General features: G+C 32.5%; 1 protein-coding gene across 3 annotated transcripts in view; it reads right to left on the bottom strand.

Annotated features, from left to right (window-relative positions):
* The window catches only part of LOC114326210 (KH domain-containing protein akap-1), a 205,611-nt gene that overhangs the window by 82,433 nt on the left and 100,092 nt on the right, over positions 1-23,086 (bottom strand). The window contains exon 2 of one of the 3 annotated variants that reach the window (XM_050646190.1): positions 13,351-13,378. The exons of the other annotated variants lie outside the window; for them this stretch is intronic. The gene's annotated coding sequence lies outside the window, so the exon portion shown is untranslated. The remainder of the gene's footprint in view (positions 1-13,350; positions 13,379-23,086) is intronic. 3 annotated transcript variants of the gene reach the window in all.

A 23,086-nucleotide genomic window follows, 5' to 3' on the forward strand; every position in this document is an offset into this window, starting at 1 on the left:
ATGACAGTTTTTATTTTTAAAGTTTTCCGCTATATTATTCTGAATGTAAAAGTTCAAGGGCAATGCTTAAATATTTATGTTCCATTGATTGATCGCAAAGCTTGTTATTTGAGGAACTTACAAAATTCTTATAATGAATACTTGTAACAAATGTGTTGAATTAAAGAGACGTAAATTTGGTTTTTTTACTCGTCATCCACTTGTGTTAAATATTTACTCAAGTTTGATATTTTGTATACGACTTTTTCTTTAATTTAACATTGATTAGATATAATTTTCATATTACACCTGTCAATCTACATATCATATATATTTATCTAACATATCTACAAGCTTTTTATGTTGGACCTTATCAAATGCCTTTTCAAAGTCTACAAAACATAAGTACATGACACGATTCATGTCCTTGCTTAGATATATCGCTTGCCATAAGGTACCATTTAAAATTATCAGTAGTAATTGCACAAGAGCTCTAAAATTATTGAATTTTTCCCGAGTGACACTTTGACAGTTTTAATTTCACGAGCCAAAGGCGAGTGAAATTATGTCAAAAGTGTCACGAGGGCAAAAATTCTATGTTAATTTTAGAGTGCAATTTGTTGCGCGATTATTTTATGAATAAAACTGTTAAAAACCAAAATTTTATCGTAATTTATGTATGTAAATAGAAATTAGTACAATTAAACACACAGTTGTTATAAATATTTTACGGTTGAAAGTCATCACTTTTATAATTTTTAAAACATTAATTGTCATTAATGTCACTGAATGTATTTTTTCGTAGCAACGAAGGGCATCTGACGTAATATACTTGACGACGGGAAATTATCAAAAATTATCGATTTAATTTAGATTTATGTAGCTTTCTATTGGTCAGAATCTTCTATGAATGAAATAATCGGTCAAATTGGCTCTGTAACTTGATCTGTCACTATTAGGTTATGACTATTTGAGACCTGTTACACCTGTTAAGACTATTTGAGAAGCTTTCCTCCCTCCAAATTTCAGTATTATAATATAACCGTTCAAAAGATACGAGGGGGGGGGGGAGACTTTTGACCAACGCCGTATATCAGTTAAATTTTCATGTTTTAGAAAAGATTTGATACACTTGAGTCCACGAGTCTTTACCCGTGCGTCGTTAATACCTGACGAAATAAAACACATACGTTTGATCTAGCATCATTCTCTTCCACGCATGAAACTAATGACGAACCAGCTACCGCCTGTTATTAAGTAAAAACACATTTTTATGGACGATCTAGCCTCAGTACATTGAAAAGAGATAGGTACAAAAAAGACGATTGTGGATGTTTTCACATTTTAAGTACAATTTCTGACGTTTTGGTTCATTTACTTTTGTGGCTGTCAGTTTGTTAAATTTTTTGCTGTTATTTTGTCGAATTTTTACATTTTGAAGTTTTTTATAGTATACAAACAGTTGTCACAACTAATTTTATATTGGAGTTTGAAATTTTATGGTAAGTTTATGTTATTTTACGATTAATTTCGACTACGTACAAAGCTAACCTCATTGACACAGTTAAGGAATGCTTGTGTTTAATGTTCCGCCAAAGTGAATAAAATAACAAAAAAAAATATGTTATTGAATTCTTTTATAAATTGTTATTTATTTATTAATCAATGATAAAAAGAACTTATTAAGCTACTTTAAATGTAGCAGTAATTCTGCACCAAAATTTTAAAGCAAAACTTACTTTGACATTTATTTTTTGATAACGTCAAATTTTAACCCGTGATCGGAGGAGTGGTTACTTACTGTCACTTGCTGTTGCGTTTAGTCAATTTCGCGTTTAGTAAAATAAATATTAAATCATACGGCAAATGTTACTAGAAAAATTGGGATATCTTAAGGTAGAATTCCGCACAAAGCGACCGAGACAGGAGACCGCGACAGGCGACAGATAGGTCGGGAAAGGCGATAGTTGGTCGCTGGTCTCGGTCTGCAGCACTACCCCGATATAATTGCATTGAGAGCAGTAGTGGGGAGACCTCGCCAATCTGTCGCCTGTCGCGGTCTCCTGTCTCGGTCGCGTAGTGCGGAAGTCTACCTTTAGACAGCAGTAAGAAGACTCAGTGGGATACTGAGAAGCAGATGAACATCTAGAAATAGACTGATAAAAATGTATTAGCTAATAGAAAAGATTTCATGTTTTTTCGAATTAAAATATGAGGTCTATGGAAACCAAAAATCTCAGTAAGGCAAAAAGGTTTGGGAAACACTGAACTAAAAGAATTTGAAATCTCAAAAATTGAGACAAAAATCAAATTTAGTTCATCTACAATTTTTTAAAGAGCTATAAAAAGTTTAGTTACCATCTAATGCCAAGCCCACTATACAAAAAAGACACTAATTCAAACATTAATGATTTGATTAGGAATGCGAATGTCAAGTGTTGATGGTTTAGTGCCGAATATTATTATTCTAACACGTGTTGATCGAGACTACCCGTTGGCCTTCCGATAATAGTACAAGGAAACGATATGATTTTTATTAAGCAAGAGAAAAATATCGGTATTTTAATTCGGATTCCAATCCAGACCAAAACATGATCTATAAATTCGTTTTTTAGGTGGTCTAGTTTTGTAAGCATGAATAAAATATAGTATTCTTAAAAAAATAACAGTACCCAAAATGGATACGCAATTAATCATGATTTTTTTATACATTGTACAAATATGCAAACAGGGAAGCCTCAAGGGTGAAGAAACGAGGAATCCAGTAAAACATGGATGGACGATGCAGAGACGAACCCCAACTCAAAAATATCCGCCACAAAAGGGTTGATTTCATGTAATCGAATGAACTATCTTTCAGTAAAGTCGTCCCAGGAATGCAACTCATAAATATTGGTAATATCATTTTAAAGTTTTCTACTTTAAAATGTATAATATATGTCTGAATTGCCGATATAAATGAGTCAGATTAAATAAATTATTAGAAGAATTTTTTACTAAGCAACAACATTTTTGTTTTATTTAGTAATATTTTGTATTTTGACAACGACATCCGATTTGGGCGTCAAAACTTTAATAAAATTATTTTTTCAATTTAATTTCAATTAAAAGACCAGCAAAAGCATTTCTCCTACAACAAACAATCCTAAAATCCAATTCTTTAAAATCTTTTGTAAATACCTATGCTTGACATTTCCAATTATAATATTTTATGGCTAAACACATATTTAACTTTCAAACTCATTAGAGATACTGAATAAACATAAAAAAATACCATGAGTTATGTTTACGAGATATAAAATGCATTAAATGTATGTAAAATTATTCACAAAATGATTTATAAATAAGATTGATTTATGTAACCGCCACGCAGATTATTACATCATTAGAAGAAAGCTGTTTGAAAAATGCTCCAGGATCTCTGATCTCGTACATTATCAATCAAACTTCCTAAGTAATTTAAACCAGATATGGTATATAATTTAAATTGTTTAATCAGCCGAATAAGTGAAGACGTAACAGTAGTGAGTATCTTTTAAAAATACGAGGTTTGTTCCAAAAATATCCGACTCTCATTCATAATTTTGGCGCCAAAATGTTATAGCGCCCTCTGTCATGTCATTCTCTTTGCCTTATCCGTATGCGGGGTCGACTTCCCTAATTGCATTTCTCCACACAATTCTATCTTGGGTCATATCAATGTTAATCCCCTTTACCAACATGTCCTGCCTTATCGCCTCCCCCCAGGTCTTCTTTGGTCTTCCTCTCCTACTCCTTCCAGGAATCTGCACTTCAGCTATTCTTCGTATTGGGTAAATAACGTCTCGACGTTGAACATGACCAAACCATCTTAACCTATGCTCTCTCATTTTGGCATCAATTGATGCCACACCTAGACTTCCCCTAATATACTCATTTCTAATTTTATCCTTCTTTGTCACTCCACTCATCCATCTAAGCATTCTCATTTCCGCCACATGCATTCGTTGTTCCTCTTTCTTTTTCACTGCCCAACATTCAGTTCCGTACATCATAGCCGGTCTTATGGCTGTTTTATAGAATTTTCCCTTCAGCTTCATTGGAATTTTTCTGTCACACAACACACCACTCGCTTCTTTCCACTTCATCCATCCAGCCCTAATTCTACTGCATGCGTCTCCATCTATTTCTCCATTACTCTGTAATACCGATCCTAGGTAATTAAAACTATTGCTTTTCACAATCATTTCACCATCCAAAGATACCATTTCATTTGTAGTAGCTCCATCTTTAAATGAACATTCCAAATACTCTGTTTTTGTCCTACTAAGTTTTAAACCTTTTTCCTCCAGAGCTTGTCTCCACTGTGCCAGTTTCTGTTCTAAGTCTCTTTCACTATTTCCTACTAACACGACATCATCAGTATACATTAAGCACCATGGAATGTTACCCTATAGTTTCGCTGTTATCTGGTCCAAAACTAATGAGAATAAATACGGACTAAGCACAGAGCCTTGGTGCAATCCTACTTTCACATGAAATGTATCAGTCTCTCCCACACCTGTCCTAACACTAGTCGTTACTCCCTCATACATATCCCTCACAATCTTTGTATATTCACCAGGGACTCCTTTCTTATTGAGTGCCCACCACAGAATCTCTCGAGGAACTCTATCATATGCTTTCTCCAGATCAATGAATACCATATGAGCGTTTGTTTCTTTACTCCTGTATTTTTCCATCAACTGCCTTATAATGAAAATTGCATCTGTTGTTGATCTATCCTGCACCCTCTGTAGGATAGGATAGCACCCTCTGTAGGATACGAGTCAATTCGTCACAAACTCATATTTATTATGAACGAAATGTCTAATTTTTAGAGAAAGACACAGCCATTCATGACTTTAAAGTATATATGGCGAAAGATAACCAGACAATGCTGTTGTCTCATGTGGGAATTTTTCTCAATAATGAATCTCAACAAAGGCAATCGTGTTGTGAGAACGAAGACACACTTTTAGAGAAAAAATACAGACACTCCGCCGTCACATCATGCGCCGTTGAACGGCACATGACTGAAGTAATCAAATCACTCGCTGGCGCGTGAACGTCACCTGACTGAAGTAACCATATCACGCGCTGGTGCATAATTTGCCCAACAAAAACACCAGGATGTGTATTTGTTACACAGATGGCTACTTAAAAATCTATTTGTTTAATCAATAAACCTAAAGTACAGTAGGTGTAGCGTCAGTTAACCACATTTTTCTGCTTGTTGTTTCGCTTGCTCATATCACCTTACTCAATCAATGAACTATTTTCTCTCCAGAAACTATCTAACAGAGGAATGGAAGAAAGCAATAGTTAGATCCAGGATCTGAGACCCTATTAGCAATGTGAGATTAGTATTTTTCCAATTCTATCAAAAGTTTTAGAACTCAATAAGGAAATGCAGCAGCTTCGTGACTATGTTGCTAACAGTAATAATTTCTTACTTGATTTTTAATCTGGGTTTATGTTTAAACAGAGGTGGTCTGTGATGGATAAAAAAGATAATCTACAGATCAAGACTGTCGAAATATTGGAAACGTGGCGAAACTATTGTAGCGACTTATATAGAACTGATGAGATTACATCTACTGTCATTCCGACTACCCTAGAGAACCTACTTTCTTGCTCTCTGAAGTAAAGATTCAATTAAATCGCTAAAGAGAAATAAATTTTCAGGAATTGACAGAACACCAGGGGAAATGCTGCAGTCACTAGGTGACAAAGGATTACATATCAGCCATTCTAACTATGTAAATTTGGGAAAATGGCCAACTGATCGACGTACCTCACATTTATATTCCACTTCACAAAAAAGGAGCCACTACCAGACATGAAGACTACCGTACATTGTCAGTAATAACACATGCCAGTAAAATGTCGCAAAGCATAAAAAACAGATCAAAGACTTACCTACATTATCAAATACCACAGGAACAAGTGGGTTTTGTAAAGGAAAAAAGTACACGCGAGCAAATCCTAAACCTGAGGAAACTTCTTTGATCACGTGGGTCGCAGAGGTGACGATTAATTAGAGAGATTATGGGAGAGAGAATGGAAAAACAAGAGAGAGAGCATATTAATTTCATGTGTGTATTGAAAAAGAAATAAGGACTATTATTATTATTTATACGACAAGCACAAATGTTTATTAATTTTTTCATGTGTGTATTGAAAAAGAAATACAGTTGAGTCCGCGAGTCTTTACCCGTGCGTCATCACTTAAAGCATACGAAATAAGTCGGAAATATATTTCACGCAACAACAACTGACAGAAAGTGGCTACTGTTCCGATTACGGGTTTTATTATAAAATTTGACGTTATCAAATATATAGAATGTCAAATGTAAGTTTTGCTTCAAAATTTTTGCGCAGAATTACAGCTACATTTGAAGTAGCTTAATAAATTCTTTTATTATTATTGATTAATAAATAAATAAACAATTTATAAAAAAATCCAATAACATATTTTATTTTTGTTATTTTATTCACTTTGACGGAAATCTAAACACAGTCATTTCTTTACTGTGTGAATGACGTTAGCTTTGTATGTTTTAAATATTAATTGCCAAAATATAATTATTTACCTTAAAATTTCAAAGCCCAATATAAAATTAGTTGTGAACTGTTTGTGTAATATCAAGAAACTTCAAAACGCAAAAATTCGACAAAAACCGCAAAAAGTTCAACTGACTGACAGCCACAAAATTAAACAAATCAGAAACGTCAAACAAATTGTGCTTAAAATATGAAAACATACCGAATCGTCTTTTTTTGTACCTATCTCTTTTCAATGCACTGAGTCTAGATGGTTAATAAAAATAACATGTGTTGTTACTTAATAACAAACGGCAGCTGGTTTGTCATTAGATTCATGCGTGGAAGAGAATGATGCTAGATCAAAAGTATGTGTTTTATCTCGCCAGGTATTAATGACGCACGGGTAAAGAGTCGCGGACTCAACTGTAAAGACTATTATTATTATTTATACGACAAGCACAAATGTTTATTAATTTTACCTAAAACAAACGTCTTCTCTGTCCTTTTTTATGGGGTTGAATCACGGACCTTGAACGAAGATATGTGGCGAAAATTGGAAGCATTTGAGATGTGGCTATATGGGAGCATTCTTAAAATTCCGTGGAATGACAGGGTCACAAATGAAGAGGTCCTTAGAAGAATGGGGAAGAACCGAGAGGTACTAACCACCATCAAATCTAGAAAGTTGGAATACTTTGGACACATTATGCGAAATGAATCCAGATATGCCCTCCTACAAGCCATCCTACAAGGAAAAATATTTGGAAAGCGAGGTCTTGGAAGAAGACGAACGTCCTGGTTAAAGAACCTCAGAACCTGGTTCAACACAACATCTGTGGAGCTTCTTCGCGTTGCTGCAGATAAAATAAAGATTGCCATGATGATCGCCAACATTCGTCACTGATAGGCACATCAAGAAGAAGAAAACATACATGGTTTGATACTGCTTTGAAAACACTTCATGTGACTGCTTTATTAGTCTAGCTACATCTCATTTTTTGATGCTGTAAACGTTCTGGGCGCTGTTTCAAATTCCTAGAGTGTAACGGTCCACCCGTTATAATATCAGTTTTAGCTCTTTAATTATTTTTATAATTATTTTCTCTTGACCTCCCAATTAATTTCTGTAACTTTCTCGTAAAGGACCACTTACATGACGTCACACGTCGACGTCCACGGAACACTTGTCGAATCGTTCCGTGACATTTAATTCATGTTCTGTGGTCGTTTGAGGTTCTCCACTTTAAAGTGAGAGGAATGTTCGTTACTTGACTTGTGGCTGTGAGGTGGGTAGTTGGTACCATAAAATGGCGGTGGATTTCCATCATAATTATTTTATTCAACATCAGTTTTAAAGTGAAAAAGTTACCACCAAGGGTTGTCTGGAGTTAGGGAGACATGTGGTTAACACAACTCCTTCTGGAATTGGAATAAAAATCACCGGTAATAAAATCTTTTTTATAATAATTTTTTGTTAGCCTTGAATATTAAAATATTAGTCCCATTGTTAAACCTTAGTCCATTGATTAAGTGAAATATATAGATTATTTCGATTATTTAATATCCATTCAAGGAGTTATATATTAATAGATTTTGGTTAGACATAACCAAACATATGCAATTCTCAATTAATATTGGAAATAATTATCATTTCTCTGTAGGTTTTAAATTTATTGAACATCCAATATTTTTATAAATTCAATATATTTTTACAGATATTCCCTCAGATAAATCATATTGAAATTTCACATTCAATGTCATTATTTGTTCATGTCTTCACACTCAAAATAGTTCAAGGTTACCTGAGATTAGTTTTTGTTCCATTTTAATGGTCGGTTTTTCTATATTATTGCTTCTAAAAGGTTTTCCTCAATTATTTCTTCTTCTCATTACTTTTGCTCATGTTTATATCGGAAATAAAACTGGGAATGTTTTTTAGCCATTTGGGAGAAACCCTAATATGAAGTCGTAGCCCTTTGACCACCTAGGGAAACCATTACAGCCACAGTCAAGTCACCATGGGAATATGTCAATTTGGGAAATACACTTTGGGACGTTCCAGTCCCATTTTCTGTCATCTTTCCACCTGCACCTACGGATAGGACAGGTTAGCACTCTCCGAGTGCTCATTCTACGGATTGCAGCATCGAGCCTTATCTGGAAGTCGTTCGATGAATGGGTTTGTTTGGGAACATTTAGTGTTGTGCATTGAGTAACTACTGGTTTTTATATTTCAGACATTTGGCTTAATGCACTATGTTATTAATTTTTTTCAGATTTAGTTTACCTTTGGTTTCTTTTATATGACATATTTGTATATTAATATTTGGTTCCCAAACTATTGTAGCTATGGTAAGTTACTTGTGTCCACAAGGTAATCAGGCCTAGAAAATTAGGGTTTTATATTTTATTATTGGTTTGATATTTATTTTTGTAATATTACTTGCTTGTTTCCCAAATATTTTATTATTGATTCGCTTTATTCCATTTGTTCGGTTAATTTAGGTCATTGTTTCGGTATTTATCTTAGCTTCATTTTTATAACTTTTATTAATTCATTTTGCTTAATTCATCATTGTATTCTCTCTTCGTCAGGCTTTTGCCTATTTATTTATATTAGTCATATTTTTCGGGTTTTAATTTAGTTGTACGTATCAAGCGTACTATAACCATTTGATAGAAATCTCATGTGAGTTGTACCCTATATGTAAGTAAGAGGTACTTATGTAAATTTTGTAACAGGTAACATTATTGTTGTTATCTTAGATATAACTTTTGTCATGTATAACTTTTGAATAACTTTTGTCCTGTTAGAGTCACAGTATATGCTTTGTCTAACTCAGAGATTGTTAAAAATCTAGTAGTTATTTTTAATAAATGTTTATTTATTTTTCATATCAGTTATTCTTATTTCCTTTATATTTACATTTACCTATATATTTAATATATTAAATATTTGACAGCAGTATAAGATACCTGGGAGAGTGATCGAAGATCATTTTCTTGGCGCCCATGATTTGTTAGTTTTATTTAATTTGTTCGTCTTTAGCAATTATTCATCTTCATTACATTATTCTTATTTTATTATTTCACCTTTTAGTCATCATTACTATCTACTTAGAGCTACTGTTCTTCGACAGGCATGCAAACGAGCCGTATCCATCCTTGAGTGTCAAGTTGTTCTCTTGCATCTCTTGCTAGCCCAACTCCATTCAGTTTGCATTTGTCTCTTCCCACTTCTACGTTTATCCCTTTTAATGTCCCCTTCTCCTCACTTCTACATTCTTCCACTTTCCTCCACTAATACTACTGGAAAGTAGTATTTTTCCAACTGCGGCTTCTCAACGTAGAAGCCACTTCACTCTCTTCTTTACATCCCATCTATTTACATTTTTGTTCCACTAGTTACTTTTCTCTTTTTCCTTACTTCTGTTGGAGTATATCTTTCTTTTTACTTTCACTCCAACAGAAGTTTTCTTTTTCTTGTTTCAATAGGAGCATTGAATATACAAACCCTGTTATCGACCATTGGAAAGTTTTCTTCATTAAATTTCGAACTTGTTGAATGCTCGAACATTAAAGCAGGCAGGGGTAAACAAATGCAAACGATCTTATGTAAAATTAAGCAGAACGCTAGTTTAACAAATATGACCTGTTTACATTATAATACAATTTCCATATTTTAAAAACGTTATATTACATTCAAGGATATTTAAATGTAGTCATGGGTTAAGCCAAAATCGATCATTGTTTTGCGGTATGAATGTAGAGCACAGGTATTACATTTCACTATGATTTTTTAATAATGGGAATTTACCGGGATGTGTTCGTTTTAACATCGACGAAGTTCATATAACCCGTCAACCCTTTCTATACCGCGTAAATTTAAAATGTAAAAGTAAAAAAAAACTAATCAAAATGCAAAAGAGAAAACATGGGTAGAAATCGGACATCTGAATGAAATCCGATTAATCCAAAACTGCTTACGGCACCGTGAAACAGCTTCGACAAACGAAATCATCCAGACTGAAAAACATTCGAGACAAACAAAATCATGTCTTAAAACTTTAAAAAGGGGTAAACCCTGTTGTTAAAGGGGTAAACAGTTGGTTGTTAACCTCTCACTTGAACACAAGTACCTTGTGCAATTTTCGAGCAAGGATGAAATACATTCACATATATGTGATCTTTAAAATCTTAAGACATCGACTTAATGTCGACCACTTTTTAATATAGAATGTAACAATAATGTAATTTAGAGGTTTGTACACCTATTGAAGTGGCTAGTTACAATTAATTGTACACCGGACGTTTACACTGATGATGGTCAGTCTGACCGAAAACGTTTTGTACTTCCACTCCCTTGTGGAGAAATTTTAAGATTTTTAATAAATTCATATGCCTATATACATACAACAGAAGTGTTTACTTCATTCCACATTGAAATCATGTCTTGTTGCATAGATAGAAACAATTCTTCGAAGAACTAACAGAAATGAAAGAGGAACCCCAAGAAGAAATATGTACAAGATAATGAAGATGAACTGGAACCAAGAGAGATGAACGAAATCACGGGAAGCAAAGCATGAGACCAGGTCAGTAACTATAACTATCTAATAACTGCAATTATTGAAGAAAATGGAAATATAGACGAAGAATAATAATTCATACAATTTGGAAAGTGAGAAAACTATTCAATAACTTAAGAACAACGTTTTTTTGGAAAGAAAGAGATAGCTAAGAAAGTAAAGACCCAAGTAATCAGTAAATTTATGGACGTTAGTCGAGGGTAGTTACAATAAAATAAAAATTCCAGATGAAATTTTGATATGGTCAACGTTATCATAATCAGTACCACCTTCTTTATCAATCTAAATTGTTTTCACCACTTTATAATGTGGTTTTGAAGAAGAAGAATATATAATACCATAACAAGAAGTATCCTCACTTATGAGGTGAAAATTGGACAATAAATAAGAAAACCAAAAACAAAATAAGAGCAACAGAGATGGAATTCCTAAAAAGAAGCTGCAGAGTAACAAGAAGAGATAGAATAAATAACAGAGATTAAGAGAAGAATGGGAGTGAACTCGAATATAATAGACTACATCGAACAGAAGAGATTAACCTGATACGGACATGTCAGAAGAGCAGACCAAAATCGTTGGATAATTAGAATAACAGAATGAGGCCCGACAGGAAGAAAGAAGAGAGGCAGACCCTGAAGATCCTTCAGAGATGAAGTGGAGGAAGCAATGGAGAGAAAAAATCTACAGGAAGGGGATTGGTAAAACAGAAAGAGCTGGAGAGAACGGTCGAGTGAAGCAATACAGTGAAAATTGTGGAAATCCTTGGTATACATATATACCTATATGTAAATAAAATGTGGTTTTGTTCAAAAGGTATCAACACAGACAAAGAAACACTATGTACATTAAAGGTATGTATCACTTGGTATAGGATACTTTCAAAATTGCTAGATAATTGAAGCAATTTCTTGATTATTTTTTCATATAATTCACGAGAATGAAGAGAATAACGGCGAGAAATTTTCAATTGTCAAATTGTTGATTTCAACGAAGCTTCCGGCTATATTAAAGAGGCTAAGGGTAGCATTAAAAAAACTTTTAATCTATTGCAGTCTTGTTGTTTTTAAAAAGACACAAAATTCTGTAATTCCATGGAAAAGAATTCAGTAATTGTAATAAAAAGAAACTTTGAATGACAGTACACGAATCGACATTCTCGAGTGGATCACACCTTGTTTAACAACGTTTAATTAAGATCGAATCGTCCATTAAGCTCGATATAAACGGGAAACAAAGTAGAGTTTTTATGGAACCAGTTCGTTACCACCGCGTTTACATCTTCTACGAGAATTTTTTGCTTTGCGCAAAGAAAGTTGAATGGGCTGAACTGAGCGATAAAAACCCTCTACAGCGTGAGTTGGAAAAAGGTATAAATTCGTAAATTATCTTAAAACATCCGTTTAACAGACCTAAGGTGTATTTTTTATTTCCATTGGAACGAATTAAGGGAATCTGATAAAATTCTAACCAATTTAATAGTATTAATAGCAGGATTAAATAAAAAATGTCTATAAGGGACAGAAGAATTATAAAAAAACACTTAGCCATACGATACAGCTATAACCACCAAAATAAGACGCAGATAAGTAGAAAACAAGAATGAATGGATAGAAAAAGAAAAATAGGTAGACTGTATAGTAGAGGTAAAAATCGGTGGCATTTTATCAATGAAATTTGATATGTCTAAGACATTCCAGAAGCCGCTAACGATAATATGTTTTAACATGACATTAATCATTAGTTAGTCGACGGATATTAGTACAGTGAAAATAATTAGTCGATACCTGGACGATAATGATTATAAATGATAAATTTAACGTTTTTCTATTTTAATGACAAAAAGCAAGCTCACTAGCAGAACCGAATTCAAAATTATTTTGCACATCATATTTAAAACTTTATTTGGTTGAAACATCTCATTTTTGTTGGCAAAAAATATATTAATTTGTCTGGACTAAATTACAGTTCTGCTTATCTTAGAAGGGATATGTTAATATCAACATTCACACAATGTTGCCAAACTGAATTTTGTTATATTCGGTGTAAATTTTCCCACCGATTCTCGCGCCGATTATACCTTTACCAGAAATGAAAAAATATTCAAGATTGAGCACAGTTCTAAGTCAACTGAACAAACTAATATTTTTTTTGAAGTACTGACTCGTATACTTAATGTTTAATTTAAAATAATGTTTAATAATTTAAAAGGTCTTACCACTTATACGATTGTAGCTAAGACTTACCTGAAAATAAAGAAAAACATTAAATTTTGGCAAATATTTACAAAAAATGTTTGTCTTAAAAATAACTACTGTAAATACCACATTAAAAGGCCCAATCGTGTGCATGTGCCGACTGTAGAAGAGGTAAACAGTGGCGTCATTATGTTTTTTTACATAATTATATACAGGGTGAGTCATGAGGAACTGTACATACTCCTACCTCGTATAGAGGCCCCTATGGGGAAAAGCAAATGACCATTAAAAAGTGTCAGCTCCCATTGTTTAATAATATACAGGGCGAGTTTCGCATTTTGACAAAAATTTATATTTGTCATAATTTTTGAACGGTCAGATCGATGTGTCTCTTATTTTGGTCAATCGTTACACTATTACCACCTAATCAACCGATTTATTCAAACTAGAAAAAAATCAGGTCCGGCTTTAAAAAATTAGTTCGTTTGGGTCTTAGAAAAAATTTCACACTGTATACGCTTTTTGAAAACTCTAATATTAATTTTACAAATTAGACAAATAGGCAATTAAAATGACATATTTCTTTTTTCCCCACACGATTACTTAATTTTTTATAAAAAAATCAAATTTGACTATGAATTAAAAATTTGGTAAAGTGAACCATATATTTAAAAACAATTAACTTTTATTACAAAAATTAATTTTTTTAAACAAATATTTGATTTATGTTACCACCCAATCAACTGATTTATTAAAACTAGAAAAAAATCAGGTCCGGCTTTAAAAATTAGTTTGTTTGGGTCTTAGAAAAAATTTCACCCTGCATTCGCTTTTTGAAAACTCTAATATGAATTTTACAAATTAGACAAATAGTCAATTAAAATGGCCTATTTATTTTTCCCCACACGATTACTTAATTTTTTATTAAAAAATCAAATTTGTCAAAATCGCAATTTTACCATAAAAATAAAAAAAACACGTCTAGATCTAAAACTCCCCATAACACTTCTCTTTGGACTCTATAGTTTAACATAGACGTGATCAAGTAGATAAATTTTAAATTTTTTCACTTATTTTTTGCGATTTAACTTTGCAATTCACGAATCTGCACCTTTTATTTTTAAAAATTTTTACGAGAAGAAGACTGAAAGTCTACAACAATTGTCATAGTCTTCACAATGGTAAGAGATATGTGCTGTAAAAATTTCAGGAAAAATTTTTTAAATGGAACGTTTAGCGAGTTAAACCGTGATTTCATCTTTTTTTTTTTTCATTTTTAGGTTAAAATTCCGATTTTGACAAATTTGATTTTTTAATAAAAAATTAAGTAATCGTGTGGGGAAAAAATAAAACGAAATAATTTTTTAAATCCGGGCCTGATTTTTTTCTAGTTTGAATAAATCAGTTGATTGGGTTGTAACATAAATTAAATATTTGTTCAAAAAAAAAATTAATTTTTGTAATAAAAGTAAATTTTTTTAAATCTATGGTTCACTTTACCAAACTTTTAATAATTATTATTCACAGTTAAATTTGATTTTTTTATAAAAAATTAAATAATAATGTGGGGAAAAAATAAATATGCCATTTTAATTGCCTATTTGTCTAATTGGTAAAATTTATATTAGAGTTTTCAAAAAGCGTATACAGGGTGAAATTTTTTCTACGACCCAAACGAACTAATTTTTTAAAGCCGGACCTGATTTTTTTCTAGTTTGAATAAATCAGTTGATTGGGTGGTAACATAAATCAAATATTTGTTAAAAAAAAATTAATTTTTGTAATAAAAATTAATTTTTTTAAATCGATGGTTTACTTTACCAAACTTTTAATTCATAGTCAAATTTGATTTTTTTTATAAAAAAAAATAAGTAATCGTGTGGGGAGAAAAATAATTATGCCATTTTAATTGACTGTTTGTCTAATTTGTAAAATTCATATTAGAGTTTTCAAAAAGCGTATACAGGGTGAGATTGTTTCTAAGACCCAAATGAACTAATTTTTTAAAGACGGACCTGTTTTTTTATAGTTTGAATAAATCAGTTGACTAGGTGGTAATAGTGTAACGATTGACCAAAATAAGAGACACATCGATCTGACCGTTCAAAAATTATGACGAATATAAATTTCTGTCAAAATGCGAAACTCGCCCTGTATATTATTAAACAAGGGGAGCAGACACTTTTTAATGGTCATTTGTTATTCCTCATAGGAGCCTCTATACGAGGTAGGAGTATGTACAGTTCCTCATGACTCACCCTGTATTATAAGTAGGGTTACCATAATTTATTAAGACCAAATCCGGACAGTAGTAGTCCAAGGGGTTGTAGAAAATGTCAGTCTATTCTAATTGGAAAATAAGCCACAATATTTTAACTTGAAAAATGATTTTATTGACGTTTCGACTTCCACTTCGGAGATCGTTATCTAGATACAAAATGATAATAGATCACGACCTCCAAAGTGAAATCGAACCGTCAATAAAATCATTTTCAAGTTAAATTGTTGCTTATTTCCCAATTAGGATAGTAAATTACAAAGTATATCGTTTGTAAGAAAAAATGCAACATCTTTTTTACTCTGAAACATATTAAATATACTATAGAAAATACATACTCTGTCTGTATTGAAGCATATTTTTCTTGTGTAAAACACACCCCAACCTAGCAGGCTGACAACGATTAAAATCTACTATCCACTAAAATCGTTTACGTTATATTTTTCATCTATAACTATAACATATGTTGGAAGCTATCTTCATGTTGTGAAAGTATAGCAATTAGCTAAGATCGGGCTTTCTCAGAGGTACATAATACTTTTCGGGTACGTCCCTGTGGCATACCCGTCCACCAGTTATGGTACTTTCTATTTCATTAATGAAAAAAGTGTACCGTTCCGCAATTTAATTCTCGCTACTACTATAAGGTTAACAGGTTCTTGAATTTTATATTACACAAGTTTTACTACTTTATTATATGCAATGCGAGACATTCTCTAGAGTTGTTATTTAGAAAGATTTCTGCGGGATTAATATTAATGGCGGTGTTAAAGGTGGTCCTTATACAGTATTATTCATTTATATGCAAATATTATGTCAATTTAAACATGAAAAATGAGAAATAATCAGTGTTTGTTTCTTATAATATATTTAATAGATATAGAATGGGGAATGGTCGCAAATATACAGGGTGTCCCGAAAAGAATGGTCATAAATTATACCCCACATTCTGGGGTCAAAAATAGTTCGGTTGAACCTAACTTACCTTAGTACAAATGTGCTCATAAAAAAAGTTACAGCCCTTTGAAGTTACAAAATGAAAATCGATTTTTTTCAATATATCGAAAACTCTCAGAGATTTTTTATTGAAAACGGGCATGTATCGTTCTTATGGCAGGACCACCTTAAAACAAAATTATAGTGAAATTTGTCCACCCCATAAAAATTTATGGGGATTTTGTTCCCTTAAACCCCCCCAAACTTTTGTGTACGTTCCAATTAATTCATTATTGAGGTACCATTAGTTGAACACAACGTTTTTAAAATTTTTTTGCCTCTTAGTATTTTTTCGATTAGCCAGTTTTTATCGAGATACGGCTTCCTTTTTACTATATTTACATAAAAAATTTATGGGGGTTTTGTTCCTTTAAACCCCCCAAATGTTTGTGTACGTTCCAATTAAACTATTATTGTGGTACCATGAGTTAAACGCAGTGTTTTTAAAACTTTTTTGCCTCTTAGTCTTTTTTTGATAAGTCAACTTTTATCGAGATGTGGCTTCTTTTTCAAAATGTACCAAAAAATTTAAGTTATAAATAAATTTTCAGATTATTAACAGGTGTCTATAATCATACTGAACCATATACAAATAGGTGGTGGATTCGACAAGTATTCAAAATATCTTGATAAACACTGGCTTATCAAAAAAGTACTAAGAGGCAAAAAAGTTTTAAAAATATTGTGTTTAACTAATGGTTCCAGAATAATAATTTAATTGGAACGTACATAAAAGTTTGGGGGGGTTTAAGGGAACAAAACCCCCATAAAATTTTTATGGGGTGCACAAATTTCACTATAATTTTTTTTTAAGATGTTGCTGTGATAAAAATTCCTCATGTCCATTTTCAATAAAAAACCTCGAGGAGTTTTCGATATATGAAAAAAAATCGATTTTCATTTTGTAACTTCAAAGGGCTGTAACTTTTTTTGTGTGCACTATTGTATATAGGTAAGTGAGGTTCAATCAACCTATTTTTGACCCCAGAATCTGTGGTATAATTTATGACCAATCTTTTCGGGACACCCTGTATAATAAAAAAGGTCACATATTTTAACAGTAGGGGAGGAAAGTATGTTAAATTTGCAGTTACTCGAGCATTATGGAGACCTATTGTTTTGTGAAGAGTAGGTCCTAAAACCAAAAAAGTTAAGTTTTCCATAAGATGGAGAACTTTCCATTTTTTAATTTAATTTTCCATTTCCAACAATTTTTTTTCCGATTTAATCGCCATCTATCCATAATTCGAAAAAATGTCTCGAATAAAAGTTACTTATTTTACGTGAGGAATCCAAATCTGCAATAAAAAATGGGGGCTCCTATTTAAGATTTTAAAGTAACCCCCACCCCACCACCTCCGTGAGGAGTGTTTGGTGTCATTCGGTAGGTTTTCAAAAATATTGAATATGTGTATTTTACAGTTTTTCGATCTGATGTTAATTTCGCCAAATTTCGCGGGATTCCTATTTAAAACTCCGAGGGGGGCCGTGTTTTTTGACTATTCGATAAATTTTTGAAAAATATTGAACACGTCTTTTTTACTTTTTCGATCTGACGTTTATTTATCGAAATATTCGCTTTTTTCTTGCGAAACTTTGCGACGCACCCATTTCCTTACGCCCTGTTCAAACCGTCAGATTTTTTAAATATACACTGTTCGGCATGTACTTGACTTACCTTATCTTAATCTGACGATTTCGAGTTCTAAGGATAGATTTTTTTTTCGGGCCCTCCCTTAACGAACTTCCTCAATATATGGTAGGGGTACATTTACAGGGTACAAGGTTTCTCCCCATGTGATTTTATGACGCACTCGAGTAACTGGTTATTTACTGGTTACTCGAGGTATAAGGTTTTTCTATGAAACTTAATAAATTATTAATCTGTCAAAAGCAGGACATGTAGATGTAGCGCCCTACTGCTCAGATGTACCAATGCAGATATTGTTAGTCAGCGATCAATCCAAAGTCGAAGTAAAAAAAAAACAATCAGAAATTTTCAGAAAGAAATAATTCCAAACCATGGATTCGCTGCAGTAAGTGTCTTTTTTTCTCCTCATTCAATAAATCCCATTTTTTCCATAGCAAGTTTTATGTTAATTTCATAATTACAAAAAAAAAGAAGAGAAAAGAGAAATACAGAAAGGTGGGCCTGGAAATAAATTAATATGAAGAAAACGGAAGTAATATCGAAAGAAGACGTCAAAAATTTGGAAATAGAAGAACACGTAGAAATAAAAAGAACGAAGAATGTTTAAATACATATTTGGGTTATATAATGTCGAAAAAACGCAACAACATAAGAAAAGAAAAATTAGATTGGTACAAGATCTTGTATTAAGGTGATACAGTAGCGATCAACAGGTAGCCAAAACGCGTTCCAAGATTGCGGCTGTAATTTTGAATATTTATTCGAGATATTTGGCACACGTATTCGTAATATAATAAAGAGTGGCGGTACAGAGCCCAATTTGAAAAATATAATAATATGTGGAAATTACTCCGTAATTAAATACAATATTAAAAAACGAACCTGTACCGCCATTAAGAAGAACAAAAAAATACACTTTCTTCAAATAAACTTTTTTATCCGATGCCTAGATTTTGTGTCAGTTTGGAACTACTAATGAAATAAAAAATTTTAGTAGTTCCAAAATGACACAAAATCTAGGCATCGGATAAAAAAGTGCTTCATTCAAAGATTTTTGTTCTTCTTAATGGCGGTACAGGCTCGTTTTTTTAATATTGTATTTAATTACGGAGTAATTTCCACATATTAATGTATTTTTCAAATTGGGCTCTGTACCGCCATTCTTTATTATATTAGGAATACGTGTGCCAAATATCTCGAAAAAATATTCAAAATTACAGCAGCAATCTTGGAACGCGTTTTCGCTACCTGTTGATCGCTACTGTTTCCTCTTAAAACGATGTAATAACAAAATCAATACTAAAAAAGCACGTTTTAAAAGATTAGTTTTCAAGTTACGTGCAATAAGTTAAATCCTCCATTACATACATCAGTTTGATAGTTTTATTTACTTCAAATTGTATCAAAAAAATCGTTATCAGTACCTCCTTTAAATAGTCTAGAAATATACGACCTACATTTTTTTCAACGAAATACTGAATTGATAACGTTGGAGTGTAGTAAACTGCGCGTCATAGAAAACGGGCACCCTAAAAAATGAGTAATTTTTCAGGTTGCGTATCTCCTAAACCTGTTGACCGATTTAAGTGATTTTTTGAATATCTTATAGCCTTATTCTTTGTCAATATCCCTGTAATAACATTTTTGCTAAACAGGTACATTTTCATTGTATACCGGGTGTACGAATCAAACTGTGTTTTTTTCTCAAAGTTTGCAACACCCTGTGGAATATCCTAGCATTTATCAAATACTGAAATTAAAACCCAATTATAGCCTCAGGTTTTCTCAACATTCTGTTTTTTTATCCATTCGCTTATGTTGGATAATACAAAAGTTAGGTACTTTAACAATTAGCCATGTTCTTTTTCAGTACAGGGTGTTTCTACACAAGTGCGACAAACTTTAAGGGGTAATTCTGCATTAAAAAAAATGACAGTTTACTTTATAATCGTATGTCCGCAAATACTTCGTTTGCGAGATACGGGATGTTGAATTTGTTCATACAAACTGACGATTTATTTATTGCTTTAAAACCGGTTGAGATATGCAAATGAAATTTGGTGGGCTTTCAAGACGTAGTTATTGCACATTTTTTGACATACAATTAAGAATTTTATATTCACCATTGGCGTGCATACGGGTAATATGATCGGTCGTATTACCCGTATGCACGCTAATAGTGAATATAAAATTCTTGATTGCAAGTCAAAAAATTCGCAATAACTATCTCTCTTAGAACCTACCAAATTTTATTTGCATATCTCAACCGGTTTTAGGACAATAAAATAAATCGTCAGTTTGTAAAAAAATCAACATCCCGTATCTCGTAAACAAGGCATTTGCGGACATAAGTTTATAAAGCAAAAGGTCATTATTTTTTCATGCAGAATTGCCCCTTAAAGTTTGTCGCACTTATTTACAACCTATACTAATGAAGATCATGTCATGACTAGTTGTTAAAGTACATAACTTTTGTACTATCCAGCATAAGAGAATGAATCAAAAAACAGAATGTTCAGAAAACCTGAGGCTATAGTCGGGATTTAATTTCAGTATTTTATAAAGGCTAAGATATTCCACAGAGTGTTGCGAACTTTGAGAAAAAAACACAGTTTGATTCGTATACACCCGGTATACAATAAAAATTTACCTGTTTATCAAAAATATTATTACATGGATATTGACAAAGAATAATGCTATAACATGTTCAAAAAATCACTTAAATCGGACAACAGGTTATGGAGATACGCAACATCAAAAATGACCCATTTTTTAGAGTGCCCGTTTTCTATGACGCGCAGTGTATAAACAATCCCCGTGTATCGGGTGTAAATATTCATAATAGCGAGTGTTACTAATTCCCATGAACGTAGAAACATTTACAAGGAGTACCTACGTATCCGTTTTAGCAACAAATCGCATAAACTTTAATAAAGGACGGGGAGGTATTCGAAATTTTTGTTCCTAATCTTCTTCTTGTAGTGCCTATCCGTTTAGGATGTTATCGACCATCATGGCAATATATACTTTGCACACTGCTGCTTTGAAAATAGCAGCAGTGTGCAACTGATGATAAAATATCTACAAGAGTTGGGACTGGATGCCAAGGACATAAGAATTATCGCCAATCTGTATTGGAACCAGATAGACCAGGGTAATAAGCTGGAAATAGACCATGTTCGGGACACTTAAAGATCCAGGTAGCTGACTACTTTTTTAGTTATTGTAGACCTTTAGGAACAAAACCTACCTGTTTCCTGCATAAAGTTCGCGTCCGCCTTTTAATAATTAACAATTTAGTGCAAAAATCGCGATTTTTTAGATTTTTTGCACCCCATTCAAAAGATAAACAGTTGACATAAAACTACAAAATTTAATTTTTTAGAGCATTGAAAAACCTTTAAAATGCCGATTTTTGAAAGTTAAAAAGTTAATTTGTTGCTACGCAAAATAAGTGAAAATCGTTATTTGTTAATAACTTTTACTGAAACTACTTTAGAACTTCAGGGTTTCACCCAAAGTTGTGTATTGGGGTACTTAACAAACCCTTAAAATTTGAGACCAATTCATTAATTAGTTTAAAAGTTATTATATTTGTTTATCCCAGAGACCTTTATTTTGCAATAACATAAAACAGAAAATAATGAAGATAAGGCAATTCTGCGTATGTCAAATGAAAGTAGAAAAGTGATACTATCAAAATGTACTAAAAAAAGATAAAAAATTATCTAATATAGTCAAAAATAGTAATGCCAAATTTTTGAAATTTTGTAGTTTATAAACATTTGGAACAACTTTAAAAATATTGTCCGTAGAAAAAATCATTTTACATATTCGAAAAGTTGGTATTCTACACGAATTTTTAAAAATGTTGTTCAGTTGGTGACTAGTCGTGGTAAGTGAATGGGGAGCTGGGAGACGACAAATGCACGAGTTCAAAAACTAAAAAAGGCAACTTAAAACTACTATCATTTTCCCGTGACCCGTCAAAATAGCCCCGTCAAAAAAGCCCCGTCAAAATAGCCCGAACACAAAATAGACTCGAGAAAATAGCCCGCAAACAAAATAGCCCCGACAAAATAGATCGCACACAAAATAGCCCCGGTCAAAACAGCCCCGGCTAAAATAGCCCCGGCTAAAACAGCCTCTTATAAACAATTACATAATTATTTATACAAGGTGTCCAAAAACTTTTTTTTAATTTAAATTATTTGACAAAAAGGAAGAATGTATTTAATTTATTTAATTTAAAATGCATTTTACTGTTGCCCGAAAACAGAAAAAAAATGTTTATATCATAAATTAACATTGATTTTCGCTTAACTTAAATGTTCAAACTTCCAAGACGCAGGAAAGACAGGACTCAAGTTCTCTGAAAAGATAATTTTTATTTAATGTGGTTAAGATAAACATCTGAATAGAGGATAATTACCATTTCCGAAAAAATGTATTTTTAAGGAATTATTTCATGATGAATTCTGAAGGGAGCTTTTTTTTCGGGGCTATTTTGTCGGGCTATTTTGTCGGGGCTATTTTGTCGGCGGGCTATTATGCCGCGGCTATTTTGTCTGCAGGCTATTTTGTCGGAGCTATTTTGTGTGCGGGATATTATGTCGGGGCTATTTTGTCGGAGCTTTTTTGACGGGGCTATTTTGACGGGGTACCTCATTTTCCATATCTCGGGATCTACTGAATATATTTTGATCTTTCTTTTTTTAATTTGTATTTAATTTTTCTGTACATTACAAATATGTAATTTGTCTATTTGCAATTTGACATTTATTAATTAATAAACAATCTAATTTAAACAATTTTTGAATAAATAAGTTTT

The sequence above is a fragment of the Diabrotica virgifera genome, chromosome 3, assembly GCF_917563875.1.
Source record: "Diabrotica virgifera virgifera chromosome 3, PGI_DIABVI_V3a".
NCBI lineage: Eukaryota > Metazoa > Arthropoda > Insecta > Coleoptera > Chrysomelidae > Diabrotica > Diabrotica virgifera.